Source organism: Protopterus annectens, chromosome 8.part0 (genome assembly GCF_019279795.1).
Source record: "Protopterus annectens isolate FY-2018-M chromosome 8.part0, PAN1.0, whole genome shotgun sequence".
NCBI lineage: Eukaryota > Metazoa > Chordata > Ceratodontiformes > Protopteridae > Protopterus > Protopterus annectens.
Window position 1 is genome coordinate 972,910,597 of NC_056741.1, and position 26,397 is coordinate 972,936,993.

Below are 26,397 nucleotides of genomic sequence, written 5' to 3' on the forward strand. Positions count from 1 at the left end.
TCCAATACGGTAGAGCTGAAATAATATTAATCTGAAGCCTAATCAATCAATATTATATATATGTGTGTGTGTGTGTGTGTGTGTGTGTGTGTGTGTGTGTGTGTGTGTGTGTGTGTGTGTGTGTGTGTGTGTGTGTGTGTGTGTGTGTGTGTGTGTGTCTTGCTTATGACTGAACTACCCTAATGCTGAATGTAAAACACAGACAAAATAAGTTAAATTCTAGACAATAGTAGAGAAAAAAAATTAAAACAATAATATTGAGAGACGAAAACTATTTCCTCTACCAATATTAAAACTCCTTGCCTGTAACACTAGCTTCAAATTTGCCTGAATTGCGGCAGTTTTACGGGAAGCTTTTAATAACGTTACGGTGTAGGGCTAGGGCTGGAGGAATAGGTTGCATTAGGGTTAGGATTAGCATCCATCCTTAATCTTGTCTCTTCCCCCACCCTAACCCTCTAATTTAACGTCATTGAAACCTACCCATAATACTGCCAGTACACAAGATAGACTCAGACTCACAAATATTCCTATACACACAAACACTAAATCTATCCCAACCCTAACCCCTACTCTTACCCTAAAATACACAAACTCGCACACAAACACACAACACCCATCCTTCACACATCCCCAACCCTAACTCTTAATCACATACACACACACACACACACACACACACACTGTAACTCCCCTAACCTCACTTGCCTATATTGACATTCCATATCATCAACATATCCACTGTTCAGTCATCCTTACTGTTGACATTATATCACACCCTTGTATTTGTTGAATAAGTGTACATTCAATAGATATATATATGATATGAGGTGTCAGGGAGAGGTAGTACCTCTGACGGGGTGAACATGTCATGCTCTTCAGAGTAGTTCATCCACCTTGGACCTCACCTGACACTCAGCTCTCACCTGTGGCTCCTCGTAGCTGTCTACATGCAACTGCGGCCACACCCTGGGCAATGGCTTCGACTGGCAGGCATAACCAGGTGAGGGTAGCCGACGGGTTTGTAACCCTTGCTGAGTCAGGGCTTATCTACCTATGCATGCAAAGACTGGATCCAGTGGACTGTGTGGAGGAAATCACCAGACTGATTCAATGGGCAGGAAAGCAGACTCAACAAAGTGATGTGGAGTGCAAATAGGGCAGAGTGAGACACATTAAGACACTGTTGGCTATCCACTGCATCCCAACCCATCTCCAGTCATCTCAACTATATCCTGCCACTGGATCAAGATAGGCTGGGACGAGACAGTGAGACTGATGATTTGCGCAACTCTCTCTCACTATAATCCAATTCACATGCAAGTCAAGACATCACCCCCCAAGTCCTGTGGTGATGGGCAAATAACGAAGCACCAGGTGTGGATACACTGGAAGCTGTAGCCACAACCTCTCACACAGGTGGCCCAAGGCAATGGGTTGCTCTCTATTGGACTGAAGCAGCAGTGGAGTTCAGCAGCCCCCCTGGATGTCTGAGCAGCCCTATTTAGGATCACTCTGCTAACCTCCATGGTCTGAGGAATGGGCTAGAAAAGGTGCCCTAAATATAGCCTGTTTCATCCTACCCCTGGCCTGCTTGCAGTGGCAGGTGGGGATTCCAACCATGTGGTTGAATCACAAAGAAAAAGACATTAGTGACTTCGCTCACCATTAGCACATGGAATGTGCGCAAGCTCATGGATAGCTCCATAACAGACAGACCTGTTAGACAGACAGCACTTGTCGCAAGATAACTCGGCAGGTACTACATCCAGATGGCAGCCCTCAGCAAGACCAGATTCACAGATGAAGGCTAGCTGACAGAAGTCAAAGTCAGTTGTACTTTTTTCTGGAGTGGCCACAGTAGTGATGAATGTCATGAAGCAGGAGTGGGTTTCACCATCAGATCTAATCTGATCAGCAAATTAGCCAGCCTCCAAAGGATTTACTGACAGGCTCATGTCTTTGTGGCTCCCCCTCAAAGGAAAGCGCCACACCACCTTCATCAGTGTATATGCCCCCATCATGACAAATCCAGAGAAAATTAAAGACAAGTTTTATGAAGACTTGGAATGCATCATAGCATCTGTGGCCAAAGCGGATAAGCTCATCATCTTAGTCGACTTCAGTGCCAGAGTTGGTACAGACTACTAGACATGGTAGGGTGTCATTGGGAGGAATGGAGTCGGCAAAAGCAACAGCAATGGTCATCTGCTTCTGAAGACCAGCGCAGTTCATGACCTGTTGATCGCAAACACAGTCTTCTGCCTACCCAACCATAACAAGGTGTCCTAGATGCATCCACGCAGCAAGCACTGGCATCTCATTCATTATGACATAGTAAGGCGAAGAGACAGGCAGGATGTTAGAGTGACTAAGGCCATGTGTGGCGCAGACTGCTGGACAGACCACAGACTCATTGTCTCAAAACTCAACATGCACATTCAGCCTAGGCGGCGCCCACAGGGGAACAAGACCAATAGGTGCCTGAATATCAGCAAGTAAGAAAAGCACTCTGTGCGCCAGAACCTCAGTGAGGACCTTGACAGTAAGCTTGACAAAACTCAGCTTTGGCACCAATGATGCAAAAGAGGACTGGGCAGCCTTTAGGGATGTGGTCTACAACACTGCTCTCACTCATTTGGACCTGAATACACACAAATACCAGGACTGGTTTGATGATAATGATGAAGACATTCAGAAGCGTGAAGCCATCAGATCCCTCCAGCAAAACACTACATCCATGTCCAAGAAAGCAGCCTACAACTCCATCAAAAGCAAGGTGGAAGCAAAGCTCAGAGAGATGCAAGACTCCTGGCTCAGCAGAAAGGCAGATGAGATCCTGAAGTACGCTGATATCTCCAAGCATTTCTATGGTGCCCTGAGGACCATCTATGGGCCACAGTCCTCTGGAACATCACCACTGCTCAGTGCCAATGGGTCCACCCTGTTCACTGACAAGAAAGCCATCCTGGAAAGATGGGCTGCACACTTCAAAAATTTCCTGAATAGGCCTTCCTCTATCAGTGCCGAAGCCATTGACTGCATGCCGCAAGTCACTATTAACACCTCCCTAGCAGAACCTCCAAAGGAATCAGAGGTTAAGGAAGCAATTAAGCTTCACTACAATAGTAAAGCACCAGGCTCTGACTCCATTCCAGCTGAAATCTACAAGACAGGGGGACCAGTCTTGTTACAGTAGTTCACCGAGCTCTTCCAGACCATGAAGCAACAGGAAGTTATCCCTCAGGAGATAAAGGATGCCTCCATCATCCATCTCTTCAAGAGAAAGGGAAATAGGCAGTCTTGTGACAACCACAGAGGAATCTCTCTCCTGGTCATTGCTGGCAAAATCCTTGCCAGAGTCCTCCTCAACTGCCTCATTCAATACATGGAAGATGGACACCTGCTAGAGAGTCAGTGCAGCCTAAGAGAGGGCCGAGGGACACTGGACATGATATTTGCAGCATGTCAAGTTCAGCAGAAGTGCCAAGAACAAAACAGGGACCTTTACACAATGTTCTTGGACCTGACCAAAGCCTTTGACACTGTCAGTCATGAGGAGCTATGGCGGATCATGCAGAAGTTTGGTTGCCCAGGCAAATTCATCAGTATGGTCCGCCAGTTCCATAATGGCATGCTTGCTCGAGTACTGGATGAGGGAGACTCCTCTGATGCCTTCCCAGTCACCAATAGAGTCAAGCAATGTTGGGTATTGGCACCCATGCTGTTCAGGATGATATTCTCGACCATGCTGGCAGATGGCTTCTGCAATGATGAAGAAACCAGCATCAAGATCAGATACAGAACTAATGGTAGACTGTTCAACCTGCACAGGCTACAGGCCATGACCAAGGTTGAATAGGACTTTGTGCACAATTTTCTGTTTGCAGATGACTGCACACTCTATGCTGCCACAGAGGCCCAGATGCAGCATAGTATGAACTGCTTTTCCACTGCCTGCAAAAACTTCGGCATCACAATTAATACTAAGAAGACTGAGGTTTTGCATCAGCCTGTACCACAGAAGATGTATGCAGAACTAGCTGTCACCAGTGAAGGTGAGATCCTGAAGGCTGTTGACAAGTTTAAATACCTCGGCTGCAAACTATCCAGATTTGTGAACACTGATGATGAGGTAGACACAAGCATCGCCAAGTCAAGATCCTCATTTGGACAGCTGTGAGAGTCAGTGTGGGAGAGGAGATGCAACAAACTGCCCACAGAGCTAAAGGTGTACAAGGCAGTCATACTGCCCACACTACTGTATGCCTGTGAGACATGGACTGTGTATGAGCGTTATGCCAAAAAGATGAATCACTTCCATATGAACTGCTTAAGAAGGCTGCTGAAAATTACCTGGCAGGACAAAGTTCTAGACACAGTTGTTCTCTCTCAAGCTGGACTACCAAGTATCTGCACCCTGCTGAGGAGAGCCCAAGTCAGGTGGGCAGGCCACCTTGTACGTATGCCAGACACATGCCTCCCCAAGAGACTGTTTTATGGAGAACTTGCAGTAGGCAAACACACACACAAGGTGGGCAGAAAAAGCACTTCAAGGACACACAAAGTCTCTGTGAAGTGCTTTAGCATTGACCTGGACTACTGGGAAACCCTAGCGCAAGACCGCCCCACCTGGCGAACTGCATAAGCAAAGGTGCTACCTCCTATGAGCAATGCAGGACTGCAGAGGCACAAAGGAAGCATGAGCTGTGTAAATACACAGCCAACTCTTTGTCAACCAACCCAAATGGCCACTTGAGCCTGACATGCAGCAGAGCTTTCCGAGCCTGCATTGGACTGATTAGCCACAGCCGGACACACTGTACTCAGTCAATCTCCTTGATGTGATGTCCTTGGTCATCGTCGACAACAGACGAACAATATATATATATATATATATATATATATATATATATATATATATATAAATAAATATATTTATTTATTTTTTTTTTATTTTACATTTGTTGACTGGGCTGGTCTAACTGGATATATTTCCATTTTCAGTAGAGGCCCGGGGAGAAAAGCTCATACATATACATACAGATATATATATATATATATATATATATATATATATATATATATACACACATATACATACATGCACACATTATATATACATATATACATAGCTACACACAACTATACATGCATATATATATATATATATATATATATATATATATATATATATATATATACAAAAACATACATGTGTGCATAGAATGAACCTGTACAAAGCAAGTGATCATTTCTTCTTCCCTCTCTGCTTATATACTCACAACAGTGAATATTGTTAAAATATGTTACTCTTTTTCATCAGCTTTTAAAATTGCTTGCTCATCGCTGAAAATTTCTCCCTTTGCATTGTTCATAGGTTCACAGGTAAGTACTAGCTGCCCTTGAGTGACACTTAAGCCTAACCAATTTGGTTAGAGATTGGACTTACCCATTCTATGGTTAAGAATTATATATTACCTCTAATGAGAATAACTGAGATCATACCATAGATTACTTGAGGGGACACATGTATAGGATAAAGCATTTGGGAATGACCTCCATCCAGTAGGAGTACAGAGGGCAGTCCTGGGGTAAATTTCTTGTTTAAAGCAATGTCAGAATTTAGCCTACACTCAACAGGATTTGATTTAATATTTTGCAGAAATTTATTCAAGAAATATCATTCATCCGAAGGATGATATAAAACAAAGCAGACCAGTTTTGGCATCATCTACCTTCATTAGTGTTATGAAACCACATCCCATCAATGCATTTATATAACACAAGCTCCCTATCCATTGGTTAATTATAAATGTTTATTTAAACCTGGTGTAAATATTGCCCCTAACCTAATTATCCAATTTTTCTCTTTATTGTTTAAAATATTGCGCCATCCAACTTGGTTCATTCTATTATACCCAATCTTATCAATAACAATGAAAGAAAATTTAGCAATAGCAAATATTTTAGTGTGCCTAAACAATGCATAAGAAAAACACTTGTTTCTTATATCACTCATATGTTATATATAATTCTTATGTTATATAATTCTAATACTAACTGGATGTGATGTCTCCAACATAAAAAGCAATACACATGCATGTAGCAAGATACACAAACCAATCCAATGGGAAAAAACACGAATGTCAAAAAAATTATAATTATTTTTGGTGGTAAATTGTTTCATTTTAACTATAAATTTACACATTGAGTTATGCCCACAAAACTGACAACCCTTAAGGATGCCCCCAGCTAAAGTAGTTTGTTGTCCATATAATGTGTGAGGTTTCTTTTTATAATTATTTAATATATTACCCAAAGTAGGACTTTACAATAAAAAAACAAGACATCTAGATGGAATAATTTCACAGTGTATTATTTGTCAACAATATAGACCAATGTTTCTGAATAATGTTATTAAAAAGTGATATATTTCTCCCAAAACTAGTCATTAACCTCAATACATTATTAGACGCTTTATTTATTCAATAGTACAAGACATGTTCGCTACTTAGATGTTTAATTTAATCACAAACCTTAAACACATTACTTCTGTTGTATCGCCCGATACAGAATGTATCAATCAACTCTGTATAAGATGAACAAATTCTCTTATTCTTAAAAATTGTGATTTGGATATATTATGTATGATATGTCCAGGGTGGCAACTCGTGCCATGCAACAATGTATTAAACTGTGGGTATTTGTGACTAACACTACTTTCTAAAGTCCCATCTCATTAAAACTTGATATCCAAATCAAGGAATGTAATATTGCTGCGATTATGTTGCATAGTGAATGTTATTCCCATTTGTTTTCATTCAGATACTCCACAAATTCATACAAATATATCAGATCTGACTTCCACACTAACCAACAATCATCCAGGAACCTCTGCCGGATATCAATGGCCTCTAAGAATATATTACAACTAGAATCATATATCTATATCTCTCTCTCTCTCTCTCTATATATATATATATATATATATATATATATATATATATATATAGATAGATAGATAGATAGATAGATACACACGCACACACGTGTTCTTCTATACATATCCCATAAATAAATCTGCAAAGATAGGAGCAAAAGAAGCCCTCATCACTGTGCCCCGGAGTTGCAGTTAGCACTCTCAATTAAAATAAAAAAAAACATTTTTTGTCAAAACATAGAAGAAAAGTGCTGAATCCAGGGCTATACAAGGGAATATGATTAAGCCAATATTCTAAGGCCATTAACCCAACCCTGTGTGGTATATAGAGCAGATACTTCTAATGTGCACATATACCCACCTCTTCTAATTGTATGTCCTGTGTGATATTTAGAAATTCAGTAGTATCTTGCATGCTGGAGTTCACCCCCTTTAATATGGGCTTTAAATATTTAGTTAGATATTCAAATAGCAGTTCAGTTAATGAACCCCTAACGGAAACACTTGGTCTACCTGGTGGATTTGTGAAGGCTTTGTGAATTTTAGATAACAAATACAGATGTTGTTGCTTAGGGTCCTGAACAGTTAAGTGAAAAGCAACATTTTTATTAAAAATCCCCTCCTCCACAGCTAGTTGTAAAGGTTTTCAATATCATTCTTAAATTTAGGAGTGGGGTCCAATACCATCTTTTGATAAAATCGATGGTCTGAAAGTTGCTTCTCAGCCTCAGCCAAATGCATCGTCCAGTCCCAAACAACCACTGCTCTACCCTTACCGTCTTATTAATCACCACATTATTATTCTTTCCCAGTTTATCTAGAGCTACCTACTGATCCTTAGATAAATTATTTTTTGAGAATATTATTATTAGATCTAAAGCTGAAGTGTAGCTCTTTCAATACCTCTTGTTGAAAAGTACAATATATTTATTTATGGAGGGCATAAAATTAAAACGTTTAAATCTAAACTCAATCACTTTCAGTGGATGTATCATTATTATCAAAAAACAACTTGAGGTTCAACTGTCTACAAAATGCAACCCCATCCTTTGCAAAAACATCCTCGGAAAGAAAATTGCTGGGTACAAAATTTAACCCATTATTCAATAACATTGCCTCAGCATTTGTCAGTTGGGCAGATGATATATTATGTACATTAACATTTTCATTTAAGTGGGAACTAACAGATGCAGTAGTGTTTCTAGCGACGGTGTTTCTTTTATGTTTTTGACCACTTCTCCTTCTAAACCTAAAGGATTCAAATTGCTTTTCGTGGCTACTGGGGAGGTCTTTGCGGTATCAGTATCTGTGTCTACTGCAGAAAAAGAATCATCACCTGGTGATATATTCATATTTCCACATTCCTGGATCCTGTTTATGATGTTGTTGAGTGCTGGCAATAATCCTGTTGAGTGCCGACTATATTTTGATTTTGCTTTACTACGTTTTTTGGCCTTTACACCTTGCTGTACTTGCAAAGCTTCTGTTGGTATGCATTTTGTTTCCCATCCATAGATCCAAGTTACACTTGAATATGGACAGGGATGTAATTTGTTTTATGCGGATAGAGATTCTGTTCCAGACCAGTGGTATCCTCTGCAGGATATACCTGTCCCTCCTAACTGTTCTGTTGATGTTTCAGAAGAGGTTTATATTCCAAGACTGAGTACTTCTGATGCCATTTGACTCGACGATGTGCAGAAAATCTGTCAGTATTGAGTCAAGAGGATGCCTTGTATGCCAGACACAAGTCATCTCTTAGCAGTCTGTAGGATACTGCGTATAGGTACAGGGCTTTGAGTTGGGTCCATGTAGGACATGTCTAAACTTTGTATCCTTTTAGTAAGGTATCTCTGCTGGCATTTCAGTTGTTGCATGTGTCTGGACAGATGCATGCCAAAGGGGATATTATAATCAAGCTTAATGAGGACTGAGTAAAGGATGACCATGACACCCTAGAACTAGACAGAATCCCTTTATTTATAAGCCATGCAACATAAAAGGACTTTCTTACAACAATGGACGCATGTTGGCCAAAAGTTAGGTCACTGTCCACATAAGTTCCCAGATCCCAAACAACTGGGTCAACACTCAGGGGTGTGTTGTTAATGTGGTAGTTCCCTAGGATAATGACTTCTGAATGGATGCAATAATGTATTTTTTCACAATTAGTTTCAGTCCATGATTTTGGCACAGGTTATTTGGAATAAACCTTTCTGCAGGATGGCAAAGTCATTTAGGGATTCAGTGACTACTCCAAGCTTACTGTCATCTGCAAATATAGTCAGCCAAGGCCCTTTTCTATTTGCTTTTAATTCAGAAAAGTAGACACCAAACAGCAGAGAACCCTGTGAGACTCATGCATCCTGTGAGCCAGTTGGCATTCCAGCAGGTGATCAGTTTATTTAGCTTTTCTATTATGTGGGGAATTGTGTCAAAAGTTTTAGCCAGGTTGAGGCATGCAGTGTGTGCCATTTTGCATTTATCCATAGCTTTGATAACCTTTTCAAAAAAATCCACCAGGCTGAGTAAGCATAACTTGCCCTTGATTAATACAAACAGGGACTGGTCCAGTGTTTGGAGGATCCCTATGTCCTGATTGATTAGTTCCATAACTTTGTATATGAGGCTGGTCAGACTTATGAGTCTGTAATTGACTGGGTTTGTGGAAGGTCCTCCCATATGCAAGGGAATGACTGTAGCTGTTTTCCATTCACTTAGTACAAAACCTGTATGGAGGTTGAGACTGAGAAGTGTTGTTTAGGGTGTGGCTAAACCGTGCCTCGTGTTATTTAAGATCCATCCAGGGATAGTGTCAGGACCCATTTATGTAGTATTTTTAGCTTTGGACTGCACATTTAGGACTTGGTCTTACTGTATGTGGTAGCTACAGGCAAGCCAATTTCAAGTGCATCTTAAGGGCAGAAGGAGTGGAGAGAGGGATAAAGTTAGAGCAAATTTATTGGTCAGTAGGTTCACTATATCTTCAGCCTCAGTGTAGGTAACATTTGTTTACAATCAATTCAGCACATTGCTGTATTACGCTTTTGAGATTACAAACATAACTAAAAATACCTTGTGATTGTTTTTGGCCTTGGGTACCTATTTTCGCCTTGGCTTTGGTGGATTTTGCTAAGGTCCTGAGCTGTTTGCTTATTTCATTGACAGGGGCTCTAACATTATATGAATTACTCTTACTTTAGGTCAAAATTCATTTCCTTTTGTAAAAAGCTTACTGATATGTTCTTTGCAGATAAAAAAAAAGTTTCAAATCTGCCATTAGCAATATAGTCTCAGACAACACAACAAACTTTGTTGTCCTGTATTCTAGACAATATGGGGCTAAAATGGATTGTGGTAATGGGTGGAGTAGCATGTTGGGTTCTATTACTTCTGAGCATCCATTATTTATATATATATATATATATATATATATATATATATATATATCTCTAGGAGTTTTGAACAAAAGTTCAAAAGCCCAAATCCATTACCACCGAGCACACTTTAATGAAAGCGCTTTCATCGAAAAAGCACTTTCGTTAAAGTATGTTAGAAAAAACCACACAAAATCTACTTGAATGCAGGGGAGCAAGTCCCCCTGCATACCCCCCTACTTTAACATTCTCACTCCGAAGTCGCACTACAGTGGGGAAAAGGGAATTTTCCTTTGCTGCACCGTAGTACAACTGGAACAACAAGCATACTTACACGAAAGTGCTGCTTCAGTGAACAGCACTTTCGCGCTAGTATGCTCACCTAATTGGGAGTTGGTGAAAGATGCAGTCGAGCATCTGTACGGATCCCATATATATATATCTATACATATATATATATATAAATACATATATATATATATATATATATATATATATATATATATATATATATATATAAATACATATACATACATGTCCTTTGCCGTCACACACATTAGAAGTGAAACTTCTGTAATGAAGTGTAAAAATGAACACACACACGATTTACCAAATAATTATATTTTTGCACTTAATTGCAGAAGTTTCACTTCTAAAGCATATGGTGGCCACACACATTTTTTTTGACCAAACACTAATCAAGTGAACACATACAACAAGACACTGACATCACTGCTGTACTATATCAGATCTGTAAAATCTGGCTTCATCCACCTTGATACAGGACAGCACATTTCCTGCATGTATCTTAGTAGCCTGGCAGCCATATGCATACATGGAAGTGTTGGCATGGTGTTTGTTTGATGACCCACTTCTAATTTACACACTCATGAAACAAAAAGATCCTGGCTATGAACAGTGCCCGATGGGGATGCATATACAGGGTTTATATCACAAGACTGAAACGTGATGACATCGAATACAATAACATTGAACTGTTAACGGCAAAAAATTAAAACTCCGAAAGCTGAGAACAGCGTTTTTTCCCCCTGGGAAAAAAAAAATCACTGTTCCAGCACAAAACATGAAACACACAAACACTACAAACTATGTCTAATGTGGGGGGCTCTGCCCCCTACACACCCCCTACTTAAATATCCTAACTCCGAGATTGCACCACAGTGGAGGAAATAGCGAAGCCACAGAAATGACCAACCAAATTCTTTCCCTGGGAAAGAATTCGATGTTCCACAGCTTCACTCTTGTCAGTCTTTGAGGTTTTGGGTTCGATATCATAACACTCTAAATTATGCGACTTCGATGTTATGATATAGATCCCATATACACCTGTGCAAGAAGTACAACACAGAGGTGAAAGCATTGTGAGTGGCAGCAATTACAACATTCACTGAACTACAGAGAGATGCTGCTAGATGTGTGCATGGACCTGGTCCAGTTCATGTACCAACTGCGTCAGTGGCCATTTTAACAAGTATAGAACCCCACGGCATGAAATCAAAATGATGTCACCCTTGTTTCCTGCCTAATTTTGACATGTACATAAACTTGTACAACTAGTTCTGTCTCAGACACAAAATATTCTTAAGGCTTGGTACCCCTGCTTATCAGTTCTGCTTGAAAAGGCAAAATTACCCTACATGAACTCCTCTGCTTCCTTCAGGATGAACAGAACACATTGTTGAGTGATCCCTGGGAGGCTATCTAATGTGGAAGACCCTTACACCTAGCCATCACATTGCGTTATAAAGAAGCATCATCTAATGACATGTTGGATTCAAGAGATTACTTTGTTAGCATGGTGAAATACCTGTATGCTATTGCCACCCTCACCCCTACCCACCATTTTAATATCTGAAGTTCTTAATGTGTTCCACTAAGCATTATGCAATTTTCCTGTATTTCCCCATGCAAGTTAATAAATGTTACACTTGTCCCACCCACCAACAGTTGTTTCCCTCAACAGCAGAATGTACTGTACATTTTGACACTGCCCCCCCAGACTATTCGGCTTCTGCAACCTACACAACAATGGTGGCTATTTAGTTTTAGCATGGTTGCACTATATATATATAAATATATATATATATATATATATATATATATATATATATATATATATATATATATATAAATATATATATATATATATATATATATAAATATATATATATATATATATATATGTATAGTATGTGATGCCATTCAGAAATTGCGCATGTGTACCTGTCAACAATTTGTGCATTCAGCTGGTCGAGTTCACAAACTGCAATCAGCTGTTACTTTTTCAATGAACTGACAATTGCCTGCACAGAAAAGCACTTTCTCACATTTCCTCTGAAGTGGCCATCATCATCATCTTCTTTCGGCTGTTCCCGTTAGGGGTCGCCACAGTGGATCATCTGTTTCCATTTCTTCCTGTCCTCTGCATCTTGCTCTTTCACACCAACCACCTGCACGTCCTCTCTCACCACATCCATAAACCTTATCTTAGGTCTTCCTCTTTTCCTGTTTCCTGGTAGCTTCATCCTTAGCATCTTTTTCCCAATATACTCGGCATCCCTCCTCAGCACATGTTCAAACCAACATAATCTTGCCCCTCTGGCTTTGTCTCCAAACCTTCCAACCTAGGCTGACCCTCTAATATACGTATGCCTGATCCTGTCCACCCTCGTCACACCCAGTGCAAATCTTAACATCTTTAACTCTGCCACATCCAGCTCTAACTCCTGCCTTTTTATCAATTCCACTGTCTCCAACCTATATAACATAGCTGGTCTCACTACCCTCTTGTAGAACTTCCCTTTCACTCTTACTGGTACTCTTCTGTCACAGATCACTCCTGACAATCTTTTCCACCCACTCCATCCTGTCTGTACTCTCTTCTTCACCTCTCTTCCACACTCACCATTACTCTGAACTATTGATCCCAAGTATTTAAACTCATCCACCTTTGCCACCTCTACTCCTTGCATCCTCACCATTCCTCTAGCCTCCCTCTCATTCACACAAATATATTCTGTCTTAGTCCTGCTGACCTTCATTTCTCTTCTCTCTAGTGCATATCTCCATCTCTCCAGGGTCTTCTCACTACAGATCACAATGTCATCTGCAAACATCACAGTCCACGGGGACTCCTGTCTGATCTCTGTCTGTCAACCTGTCTATCACCATTGTAAATAAGAAAGGGCTCAAAGCTGATCCTTGATGTAATCCCACTTCTACCTTAAACACATCCATCACTCCCACCGCAGACCTCACCGCTGTCACACTACCCTCGTACATATCCTGTACCACTCTGATATACTTCTCTGACACTCCCGACTTCCTCATGCAATACAACAACTCCTCTCTAGGCACCCTGTCATATGTTTTCTCTAAGTCTACAAAAACACAATGCAACTCCTTCTGACCTTCTCTGTACTTCTCCATCAACACTCTCCGAGCAAACATCGCATCTGTAGTGCTCTTTCCTGGCATGAAACTATACTGCTGATCACTAATCATCACGTCCATTCTTAACCTAGCTTCCACTACTCTTTCCCATAACTTCATGCTGTGACTGATCAACTTAATCCCTGTGTAGTTACTACAGCTCTGCACATCACCCTTATTCTTAAAAATCCGTACCAAAACACTTTCTCCATTCCTCAGGCATCCTCTCACTTTCCAAGATTTCATTAAACAATTTGGTTAGAAACTCTACTGTCATTTCACCTAAACACCTCCATGCTTCCACAGGTATGTCATCTGGACCAACAGCCTTTCCATTCTTCATCCTCTTCATAGCTATCCTTACTTCCTCCTTGCTAATCCATAGCACTTCATGATTCACTATCTCCACATCATCCAACCTTCTCTCCCTCTCATTCTCTTCATTCATCAACCCCTCAAAGTACTCTCTCCATCTGCTGAACACACTCTCCTCGCTTGTATGTTTCCCTCATTATCCTTTATCACCTTTACCTACTGCACATCTTTCCTAGCTCGGTCCCTCTGTCTAACCAATCAGTATACGTCCTTTTCTCCCTCCTTAGTGTTCAACCTTTCATACAACTCTTCATATGTCTTATCCTTAGCCTTTGCCACCTCTCTCTTTGCCATGCACCTCATCTCCTTATAGTCCTGTCTACTTTCTTCAACTCTGTGACAATCCCACTTCTTCTTTGCCAACCTCTTTCTCTGTATACTCTCCTGTACTTCCTCATGTTGTTTTAAAATGATGTCATCTCCTCTCATGCTTCTCCTTTCTATTAGATACTGCTTGCCAAAACTTTACAAATTCTCTTGAGGTGCTCACAAGCCACCATTCAAAGAAAGTGACATATAGGCTTTAGACCTCCCACATTTCCACTTAAAGCATAGTATATTGTACCTACTAGACGTACACAACTGTAAAAGTGTAAGTTAATCAAAACATCAAGTTTTAACTTGTGCTAAATCAAGGAGATTGAGAGTGTGTGTGTGTGTGTGTGTGTGTGTGTGTGTGTGTGTGTGTGTGTGTGTGTGTGTGTGTGTGTGTGTGTGTGTGTGTGCATGTGTCTGTGTTTGCAGATAAATGTTTTGAATTAGGTCCTGTCATATTTCTCAACCACCAGGTTTTGAAATCAGGGACACAGGGATTGTGTCTGTGGCTGCCAGGGATCACTCATTTGCTCTCACTTTTCCCTCTGTGTGTGTGTGTGTGTGTGTGTGTGTGTGTGTGTGTGTGTGTGTGTGTGTGTGTGTATGTGTGAGATCTCTTGCTTTCTCTCACTCTTCACTCTCACTGTGCGGGATCGCTCACTCTCACTCATCACTGTGTGTATGCATGTACATATGGGACCACTCATTCAGTCTAAGTCTTCATTGTGTGTGTGCATGTTTGAAAAGCTGAAGTAGAAGTACAGAAGTCAAACTCTGGTGGAGTTTGACTTATGTACTTCTGTTTCACTTTTCCATTGTATCTTGAGCACTCACACCATCCCATAAGATGTTTCATTTAAAAAAATCACTAAACAGTAAACATGTTTTAAGAAATCAAATTTTCAAAAGAGTAGATATTTTTAAATTTTAAGGAATAAGTTGCAGTTCCTTAACTTCAACAAATTAATTAAAATCCATTCCACTTAAAATATATATAAGTTAAACAATCTTAAAAACAGCTACTATGCCTATGAAATAAATTACACTGTTTGACTATACTTCATTACTGTAAGCATCTCCATAAATCTGCACATGCAGAGTAACTCCATCTGTTTCTTAAACAAGACCGTTTAGAATGAAAGGAGTTGTATTTTCATGTACCACTGAATGCGTGCTCTACAAAAGCTCATTTTATAAAATAAGAACAACTTGTTTTGAAACAGCCCCATTTCCCCATGGTAAAATCATAATAAATTATGAGATGGTGATAATAATTAAAAAAAAAAAAAACTTAGTAGAGTAATGTTTGCACACACAGGACTCTTCATCTTGGAAATCACTCTCTAGTTCTGGGCAATTCTTGACTCATTTACATCAAAACGTATTTGTTGTTATACTGCCTGATAATCAGGAAAATGTGCTAGAAAACAATTTGTAATTCACAGATGTTAATTTGTTCAGTTACAAAATATGTAACATGTGTATACTTCAATAAATATTGACAGCTTTAAGTAAGATATAACCACTACTCAAGCAACCGTGATCAACTCTATTTGTTGAACAGAGAACAATGAAAAGGGAAAAACATAACATCAAATATATCTCTAGGCAATAATGTTCTGTTAATAAATCTGGAAGCATGAAGGTGTCATCTTTCATGCAATGATACTGATTTATTTCTATAATATTTACAGCAAGTTAACTATAAAACAAAAAAACAAACCAAGCACCAGATGCAAATTAATAATGTTAGATAAAAGATTATTAACAGTACTAGCTGAAATATTGTGCACAACAGCAGTAGGAAACATACTATAGTTTTCAACAAAGTCATCAAGGTATTTCATGTCAGTGAGATATGTACCTGCTATAAGGGCTGTTTGATACACATTAGCAATTAATTCAGTTTATTAAATGATGTAGCAGAAAAATGAAATAAAATTAAATCCAGCTATAACAACAGCAACAAGATTTCCATAGCGGTTCTGATTGTATAAATTACAATTCAGAAAGTAACTTACATTATAAATGTTGTTTTGAAATGTTATTACTTTCTCTGGGACAGGTCTATGACTAAAATGGTCTTTGGGCAAGTTCACTTACCACATACCAAACTCAAATAAATAAATAACATTGTTTAAGTCATCAACCATTTGGGGTAATGGTACACAGTGGAAGGATAATGTACAATCTAAAGCCACACTACATCTCTCTCCTCACACTGAAAATCTCTATGAATACCTTGTCAGTTAATATAACTAGTGACATACAGAACCAATCCTATATGTTTTTGCCATGCTAAAACAGTACAGATCACAAACATTTGTTTAATCAACACTTCTGAGGTTTATTTTCAGAACAAATAAGTATTACTGATTACTTGAAGGCTAACATCTTGCCACCTAACTCACTTTCTGAAGCAAAGGAACACAAGGTCTTTCACAACTCTCTACATAGGAGAATCCCACAATCCCCACAATCATTTTACAGATCATTCTTATATGGGTTCTTCTTTTGTGGAACCCATAGTCGTAAATCTAAATTGTTGCAGCTACTTATAAAAGAAATATAAGAAGGCATCATAATGCATGTCCTTATTGATGAAATATAAGATGGTATCATAATGTCTGTCCTTCTAGATACAGTGAACATATTAATGTGATCAATGTTTTTTCTACTTGACTTCTCAGTTATCATCCTTAAATGTGAACAAGTACATTTTCATTCTTTATACCTCCTTAATCTCTTTTTTTCACTTGCTTTCTTACTGCTATCTAATTCTCTTCCCTGACTTTCTCTTTATATATACTATAAGTCTGTTTTTTCCTCACTTCATATTGCAGTTCCTGTTTGTATTAGACTAATTTACTTTTAATTTGTCTACAAACTCACTGGGAATCAATAAACTCCATGTAGGCTTTGCGTGAAGCCTACACAGACTTTACATGCTTGCACAGTGAGCAGCTGTGCTTAATAAATATTTATGCTGCAGCTTGTCTTCAAACATAAGCAAACAGTGTTTCATGGCAGCCAGGAAACTGTGTAAAGCAACATGGATAGTGAACTTAGTTACACCATAGCAAACTGAGTTAGCGGTATTGTGCTGAATGCCACAAGGACCACCAAGGTTTTTCATATATTAATGTATTATATTGCAGGGACAGGAGAGGACAGTGTATGTGTACACTCCAGCATACTAAATTAATGGGATCGCACAGAATGCCACAACGATCACCATGGTTTTTCATATATTAATTTATTATGTTGCTGGGACAAGACAGGATAGTGTATGTGTACAGTTTAGCATACTGGGCTAGTCAGATTGCATGGAATGCCACACGGACCGATAGGGTTTTTTATATATTAATGTACATGTTGCAGGCACAGGACAGGATAGTGTATATAGTGCCGAGTATTGTGGAATCCCATTCCAGGCAGTCTGTACAAGTTGTGTCAATGATCTGTAAGGGTACATGGACTGCCATTTATAAGAAACAGTCATGGGAAGTGTGTTGATTGTATAGGGACACACAGATGAAGTTTAGGGATGAACACCAGGAAGGAGGACAGGTGAAACATTGCAATGTACCACACATGAGTAAATGTAAAAGGAAGATAGTTGCAGCAGGAACACTAATAATATTTCCACATGGTACAGTAAGGACTGCACAGTGGCAACTGTATATGATGGGACTGTCACACAAGGTGACATAACGTTGGAGAATGTCTGTGTGATATAAGCATCCAGACATGAACAATGCAGAGCACATGTATCATGGATGTTAAATACAATTGGGGTTAGGTGCATATTGTGAAGCTGTGCAAACTGATTTGCCTGAGTATGCCTGTATTGTCAGCAGAAGCTTCCTACAAGTCAGACACAGATACAGTCTCATGGCCAACAGTAAAACCACCATCCACAATCATTGACAATATCAGAATACCACCAGTAATACCCATATCTCTGATACACCATATGTGTTTCTGAGTGAGCATAGATGGATAGTTCTGCACCAACATACTTGTACAACTATTGGGACATGTCTCCTGATGCTAATACATGCAGGAGGTGAGGATACACACTTGATATTATGATCACTACAGGCTAGTTGACTGGTGTGCATGGCAGAGATATTATGTATATGTATATATATGTGTATATATATATATATATATATATATATATATATACACATACATATATACAGTATAGCACAATCCACACTGTCATGAATGTAAACCATGCCATTAATGTCATTAAACAGCTATGCATGTCATGAATGCATCACTGAAACAGATATCACACATGCATGTGGTATTACACCTTGATGGGGGTTCCATGCCATCAGACAGTAATGTTTATGCAATAAAACTAATACGTACGTATACACAAATAGATGTGTGACAGCTCACAGTGACAAAGGTGGTATACTTCAGTTACACATCATTGGAAGATATGTATAGAAGGACATGAGGAAGAGTGCATTGTACTCTGGTACTGGTGTAGTGAAGGCTGTGAACTATGAATGTATTATAACCCGTCATGTGGCTATCTTGCACATACTCAGTAGTTGTGTTATATACAAGGGGGTTCTCAACACCGTGGACACATGCTGGTGAACATTCCACATACCATATATCCCAGGACACAACAGCCGGTCTCCTGATAGGGTGTGACATCTATATGATCTTTGGTTTGTTCATTTGTTTGCATAATAAAACAAATCCCTGCTTTTTTTCCCCTTCTCCTGTGTTGTCATTGCTGTGACAGCATTCTTTGATGTGTGTTGATACTGTCTGAATTATACCAATATCACAGTTGGGGTCAATGATTGTCCACAATCTGTAGTCTTCTAGACAGCTGTTGGGACACAGGATTTGTATGTCATATTTCACATCTGTGATTTAAATCATGGACTGTAAAGGGCCTAGCAAACAGCTGTGACGTACACACTTGATCACTGGATATGAGATATAGGTCACTTCACACATTTCTGCATATTAGATGCCACATATGTGATCCACTGTTCTACCCACTTGGTGATATAGATGTTTTTTTTTTCAAATATTTTTATTAAAATTAAAAAAATAAATAAAATAACATTTAAGATATATATAGAAATTAGTTAAACAAGAAATTTATAAAAGAAAATCAAAACACAACAAAAACAACTATTTACAAAGGTGTCTACTATATATCAAAAATTCTAAATATTCTTGAAAAAGTCTTCTTTACTGACATATCATTAACTGTTTATTTAGAAGATCTTTAAATTTCATCCAGGTGCTGTGTGTGGTAATTGTCATTGTTCTCATCTTGCTTGTAAGAAGTTCTAAATAACAAATGTCAGTTGCAGAACTTATAAAATCTTTCAATGTTGGGAGTCCATTAATTTTTCTAGTTTTTTGGTGATTACTTTCTTCACAATTGTTAGGATACTCAATAGAAGGGGTAGTTAATTTTCTTTACACAAACAGGTATTGGGGTATTGAATAAAATTAATGATTTGGTTAGGATAAATTCATCATTGAATAAAGTCTGTAAAAACATTAATACTATTCCAGAATGTTTTAATAACTTTACAATCAAAAAGATGTGTTGCCAGTCTGCTTTAATATTCATCTTACATCTCCAACTTCCTATTTTTATATATTAATTCCATTCTATGTGGAGTAATGAAGGTTTTATACAAGAATGTCCATGCAAACAATATCCATTTTAATGAGAAAGTAGTTTTGAAGATGATAATATATTTTTATTTTCTTTACTTGGATAATATTTATGTATGGATTTGAAATAATCCCAATAGCTTTCATTATAATATACTGTTGCATTTTTACTACTTAATATATTCTGGATAGAAGTCTTTTTTCTATTATTTTCTGATGCATCAAAATTATTTAAAAAAATCAAGGAACTTGTATATAATATATTTATTGATGGTTGCATTATTTAAATTTTATTTTCTATTAAATATCTACAATTTAGAATATCTAATCATATTTCTTTATTTAATTTAAATGTAGTTGTCATATATTCTACAGTTTGACATTTTTTATCAGCTGAAACCAATATATCAGATTATTCTCCTTAAATATATTCATTGTAGAAAAATTAAAAGTACATATATTGCTTTGTGTATATGCTATAGGAAACAATAGAAGAAACTTGCTTTATATCCTGGATTTTTGTAAATAAAATTTCTGCAATTGGTTATCATCAGGAAAATATAAGAATTAATGTGTTTTGATTTTCTATGATATAATCTTAATAACCAAAGAAGATTATTGTTTAGTACTATATTTTGGTGCAAATATGACTGTTGATTTGATTTAAGCCAGATGCTTTCTTGTATCTTTTTCCATTTGACATTTTAACTATTATTTGACCAGAGAGAAAGTGTTTTTATAATTGATAAGGAGTTAAAGTCTAAATCTGGTAAAGACTATGCCACAAAAAGATTAATCTCTTATGTGATGATTTAAAGCTAATCTAGAATTCTTGGGATACCAAAGACATTTAAGAATTAAAGAATTAAATTCATTTATATTTTTTTAGGAGGAAGAGACAGAGATTGCATTATGTATAAAATGTTCAGTAAAATAATTTTTATTAAAGAAAGTCTTTCTTCCATGGAAAAAAATGTTCCATCATTAATAAGATTATAATAATAGCTTCGCCATTATAAATAATTTACATCTATTATAGTTTTAAAGTTTTCTGTTAAAGTTATCCCTACATAGTTAATTTATCTCCCACAATATACTTAGAAAATCTTTCTTCTATACCATAAGTAGTGAAATTATAGGTATTTTTTTATTTTCATGAAAAGTAAGTCTAGATTTTTCCGGAAAAGATTCTATTGCATTGAAGACAGCCTTAAGAGATTTTTCTTATCATTTAAAGTAAAAAAATCATCATCAAACAATATCTTTATCCCTATGATATCTATTCTTGATTGTATATAGTTTGCAAATGGTTCCATAATTAAAATAAATAGCAGTGGTGACAATGGACAACCTTGCTTAGTTCCCTTAGAATTCAAAATTGACTCTAAAATATATGAACCTTTTTTATATCAGCTAAAGAGTTTTCATACAATAAATTTTTAGTTGTAAGTAACAATTTGAAAAATTACACTCCTCTAAAACCAAGAAGTTATTTCAAATTAACAGAGTCAAAAGCACTATTAATGTCTAAACTTAATGTTATCTTTTGTATTATTTGCAAACTCAATAATAGTTAATTTTTTTTAATATTATCATAAATATTCCTATTTATTTTCAGTCCAATTTGATCATTATTAATCATATATGAAATAAACTGTTGGATTCAAGTACCATGTATGGTCATACAAATTTTATAATCAATGTTCAAAAGTGAAATTGGTCTATAAGAAGAACACACTGCTGGATCTTTATCAACCTTTAAAATTAGAGATATAAGTATGTACTTCCATGAAGGTGGAACTTTTGTTAAATCATTTACTATTAAAAAAACTTTATGTAAGACATTTAAAGCTTCTTTAGGCAATAGTTTATAAAGTTCTGCTATTATGCCATCACTACCAGGTGCTCTGTTTGGTTTTAGTTTATTAATTTGAGTTTTAAGTTTAGACATTAATATAGGTCTATTAATTTCCTTTGATCTTCTGTCAACTTGTTTTTACTATATTTTCTAATAAAGGTTTTAATTATTTCCTGTGAATCCATTGTTGGATTATATTGATTAATTTTATTGAAGTGAGTTCTAAATATTTTTAAAGCTGTCATCTATTTCAGTAACTTTTTTCTTACCATCAGAGGAATAAAATTCCTTAATGTGTTTAGATTTAAGAAGCATTTCTGTTCTAGAAGACAATTTATGCATGGGTTTTGGATTTATAGAGTAGTTAATTAATCTATTTCTTTCCAAATTTATCATAGTTTTATTATTTAGAATTTCAGGTATTTACTTTGTAATTCATTATTTTTTTATATTTGGTTATCTTGTCCTTTTTGACTATTTGGTTTTAGCTGATCTATTTTTTCTTGTAAATCTATCAAATCCTTATCCCATTGCTTTTTCTTTGTAGCATCCCTTTACCATTTAAATATGCTTTTAGTGCATCCCATAAATAAATCTCACATATATCTTCTGTATAATTAATTTTGATAAAGTTTTGAACCTCTTTATTAAAAAAATCTTTAAAATCCTTTAAATGTGTTATATAAGCTAGTATCCTTTTATGGGAATGTTATTATTAGTGTTTAATATACGTTCAAATGTTATAGTGCTGTGATCAGAAAGTGGACATGAGACTACATTTACTTTGCCTAGTCTAGTGGTTAAGTAATTAGAAATATATATCTATTCTTGATTGAGTTCCATGTCTATGTACAAAATGGGTATAAAAAGTGATTCTAAGTCTGAAAATGTATTAATATCTTTAATCTGATATAAATCAATGAAATTTATTAATGCCCTTGCTGAAGCTGGTATACTTAATTTTCTAACAGTATTAGAATATTCATATTTTACTATACAATTAAAGTCTCCTGCCAAAATGATACTAACTTTTGAGAGTTGTATCATCTGTTCTAATTGTTTAACTGTTTTAACACCAATACCGGGTATCCAATAAACATTAATAAGGGTATATAGTTTCCTATTAATTTCTGTTGTTACTGAACAGAACATACCTTTGTCATTATATGGATTTAATATACTGGGTCTGGGTAAAGAGTTTCTCCATAAAATAGCAACCCCTATTTTTTTCTGACTGTACTGAGAACTGTTTATTTATATCTTCTTGTAATAAATGAGTTTCTTGCAAAAAAATAATATGATGTAAATAATTTTAGAAACTTATTTAAATTACTTCTTTTGCAACCGTTATTTAAACCATTGATATTAATGAAAATGCACTTTAAGTATGTCATGTAATAACTGTGACAAATAAGTTGTCATTATAAATCTCAGTAGTAGTATTAATAATGAACCACTCAGAGATCGTAATATGTTTATTGCCAATTAAGAATCTGACATTCTTAATATTGTTAGTGATATGAATAATAAAGAGGATAGTAGACACCAGTAAAAAACAAAACGTTATATGAAAAATTAAACATACAATTATTTTAACATTACTTCTCCTCATGGAGTCTAATATTCCTAGTTTGAATAGTGAAACGATCCAAACTATCTCACCCACCAGCATAAGTAAATCCAATACCTCTCTGCTATTTAAAAAAAAAATGTTATTTATAAAAACATCATACACTAAAAAAGTCAACAAACCTTTAAAATATTTTAAACATGTAATACCTGAAGCAATCATCTGCTTGTCAAAATTTAATATAAAATAATAAGTAAAAAGTAGATATTGACTATCAGCATGTAGATTTTCAAGCTTATGCAACTTATTTACATTTAATGAAGACAGTGATTTTCCTTTTATATCACCTTTTTTGTAACATGTTTTGCAAATTACTTTCAGCTGCATATCATATATATGTTCTTTAATTAGACCAAATAAATTCATGTTACAATATAATTAATTTTTCCTAACGCCAAGATTCCAATATTTCAAATAACATGCTAAATACATTAAAAATAAATATGTTCCCTTTATTATTAAACTATTAAATGTATAAATCTATCTCACTTTTTCTATATAAACTTATATTTACATATTGATGATGTACATGGATTTAATATTAATTTAGCATGTATTTACAAGCTGATTTAAGAATTTAAATGCATTAATAATAATCTGCATTTTATAGTCAACTCTATTCAGACCTTCTCTAATGTGCCTGCTAATCTTATTATCTTATAGTCTGTTTGACTTCTAATGAAACAAAATTGTTTTCTGTTTGATACATTTTATAATTGACTTCAAGTATACTAACATGTATACTAACATGCCTTATAAATTAAACATGATCTCCTTTAGTTCATTTGTAGGTGCTACCAAAGATAATATACATTATACTGTTTAAAATAATAAAAGTTGAAATAGAAGATGTAAAATGCCTATTGTTTGTAAGTGGTAAAAAATATGAGGTAATAAAACTTACTGAAACACAGCAACCTAATTTAAATTAAATTTAGTTCATCTGTCATTTAATTTTACTAACAAAATTCTTCTAATAGCTTATACAAACTGCTTGTTATGCTTCAATAAGTCTTAGCTTTTGTTGAGTCAGAGCAGGTCTACATTTTTTGTACAACTCCCATAACATTAGCTAGGAATGACAATTCCTGTAAGAACAGTAAGCCAAGTACATTACCTAGAACGGTGTGTCAACCAAGCAAAAATGAAATCAAGGATGTCTCCTTTATCTGTGTAGATTTTTCAGTTGTTGTCTCATTTGTTCACAAGTGTATCAATCATTCCACATTTTCAATGAAAAAAATGCACAGAACTCATTTTATAAATAACTAAGCAAGGCGTATTCACACTAGCTTACTCATAGGTCTTTCAAAATTTACATAGTTCAGAAACATTTTTATAATATGTTTGCTGACTATTTAGATATTCTTATCTTTTTTCCACTATGTTTTGGAGTAAAGCATACATGCATATTAATTTACTCATTAGCAGACATAATGTCTTTACATCATATTTTCAGATTCCTTGCATTTGTTTTATTAACCTTCTTCTTGTTTTACAAGAAGATTATGTTGACTAAACATTCACACGCACATACAAACACATGCACTTTTATTAGTCTGTGCAGACATACATACCAAATAAAATTTAACCTAGATATACTACAATCTTAAAGTAAACAGAAATATCCCATACTTTCACTACATAATACACATGCCAACTTATATACTTGTATGTAATATATGGCAATTTTTTAAAATAGCCATGCGCCAATCGTGATTAAAAAATTACTAATACATCTGATCACTCTTTTGCTTATAACTTGCAATATACCATTTCAGTGCCACAAAGCTTAACTTATGTTTCTTTCTTTGCCAGTCTTCTGACATCTCAGTACTTTGATGCCACCATTTCCATGGCTAATTAAAAGATACAAGCTGACCATTTGGCCTGCAAATATGCAGCCACAATTTTCTGTGTTCTGTTACAATAATATTAGAACCATATCAGAAAAAGTAAGAGTAGTTAACTGTCTCCTGGTAAAAGTAATCAAAGAGAGCCCTGAGCGTTCTTTCTGCAAGACAGGTTAGTAATTGCTTTATCATTACTACTCCTCTTTGAGAAGCAGATGATACCCTAATAACACCATCCTTGTGATGCTGTAAAGCTGATTAAAATGCTATATATATATAGGTTTATAGGTTCACAGGATGATACTAGGCTATTGGCCCAGAGGCCCTTATAAGCCCAGCCAAGAATTTCATGCATGTTCCCACAAAGGCAGCACCTGTTTCCCCTGTCCTGTTTCCCATCCTGTCATCCAGGTTTCTCTTAAAGAGGGCTAGTGAGGAACTCTGCTTGGCATGGAAAGGGAGTCTATTCCACAGATGGGGGAGTCTTTGGGACACATCTATCCTGCCAACAAGTTCTATTAATGTCACAGACCAGGTTGAGACCTTGCGTGCTGGTTGCATGAGTGTAGCTTGACTTATGGATATGCAGCAACTTCATCGATGCTGGGTCTGAGATTGATTTGTATGCCAGACACAGGTCACCTCTGAGCAGTCTGTATGACACTGAGTAGAGGGATAGGACTTTAGCCTATTTGTATAGGACAGGTGTTTGAGACCCTGGATTTTCCTGGTCAGGAACCTCTGTGGTCTCTCCAGCTGCTTCATTTGCTTGGCAAGGTACATGCTGAAGTGGGTACTTTAAATGATGATGGTTCTGATAAGGGAGGTGTACAGGAATGTTATGACATCCTTGTTCCTGGAAACAATATCCTTACTTATGAGGTGGGCCATTTAAAAAGCCTTCCATGCAACAAAGGCAACAT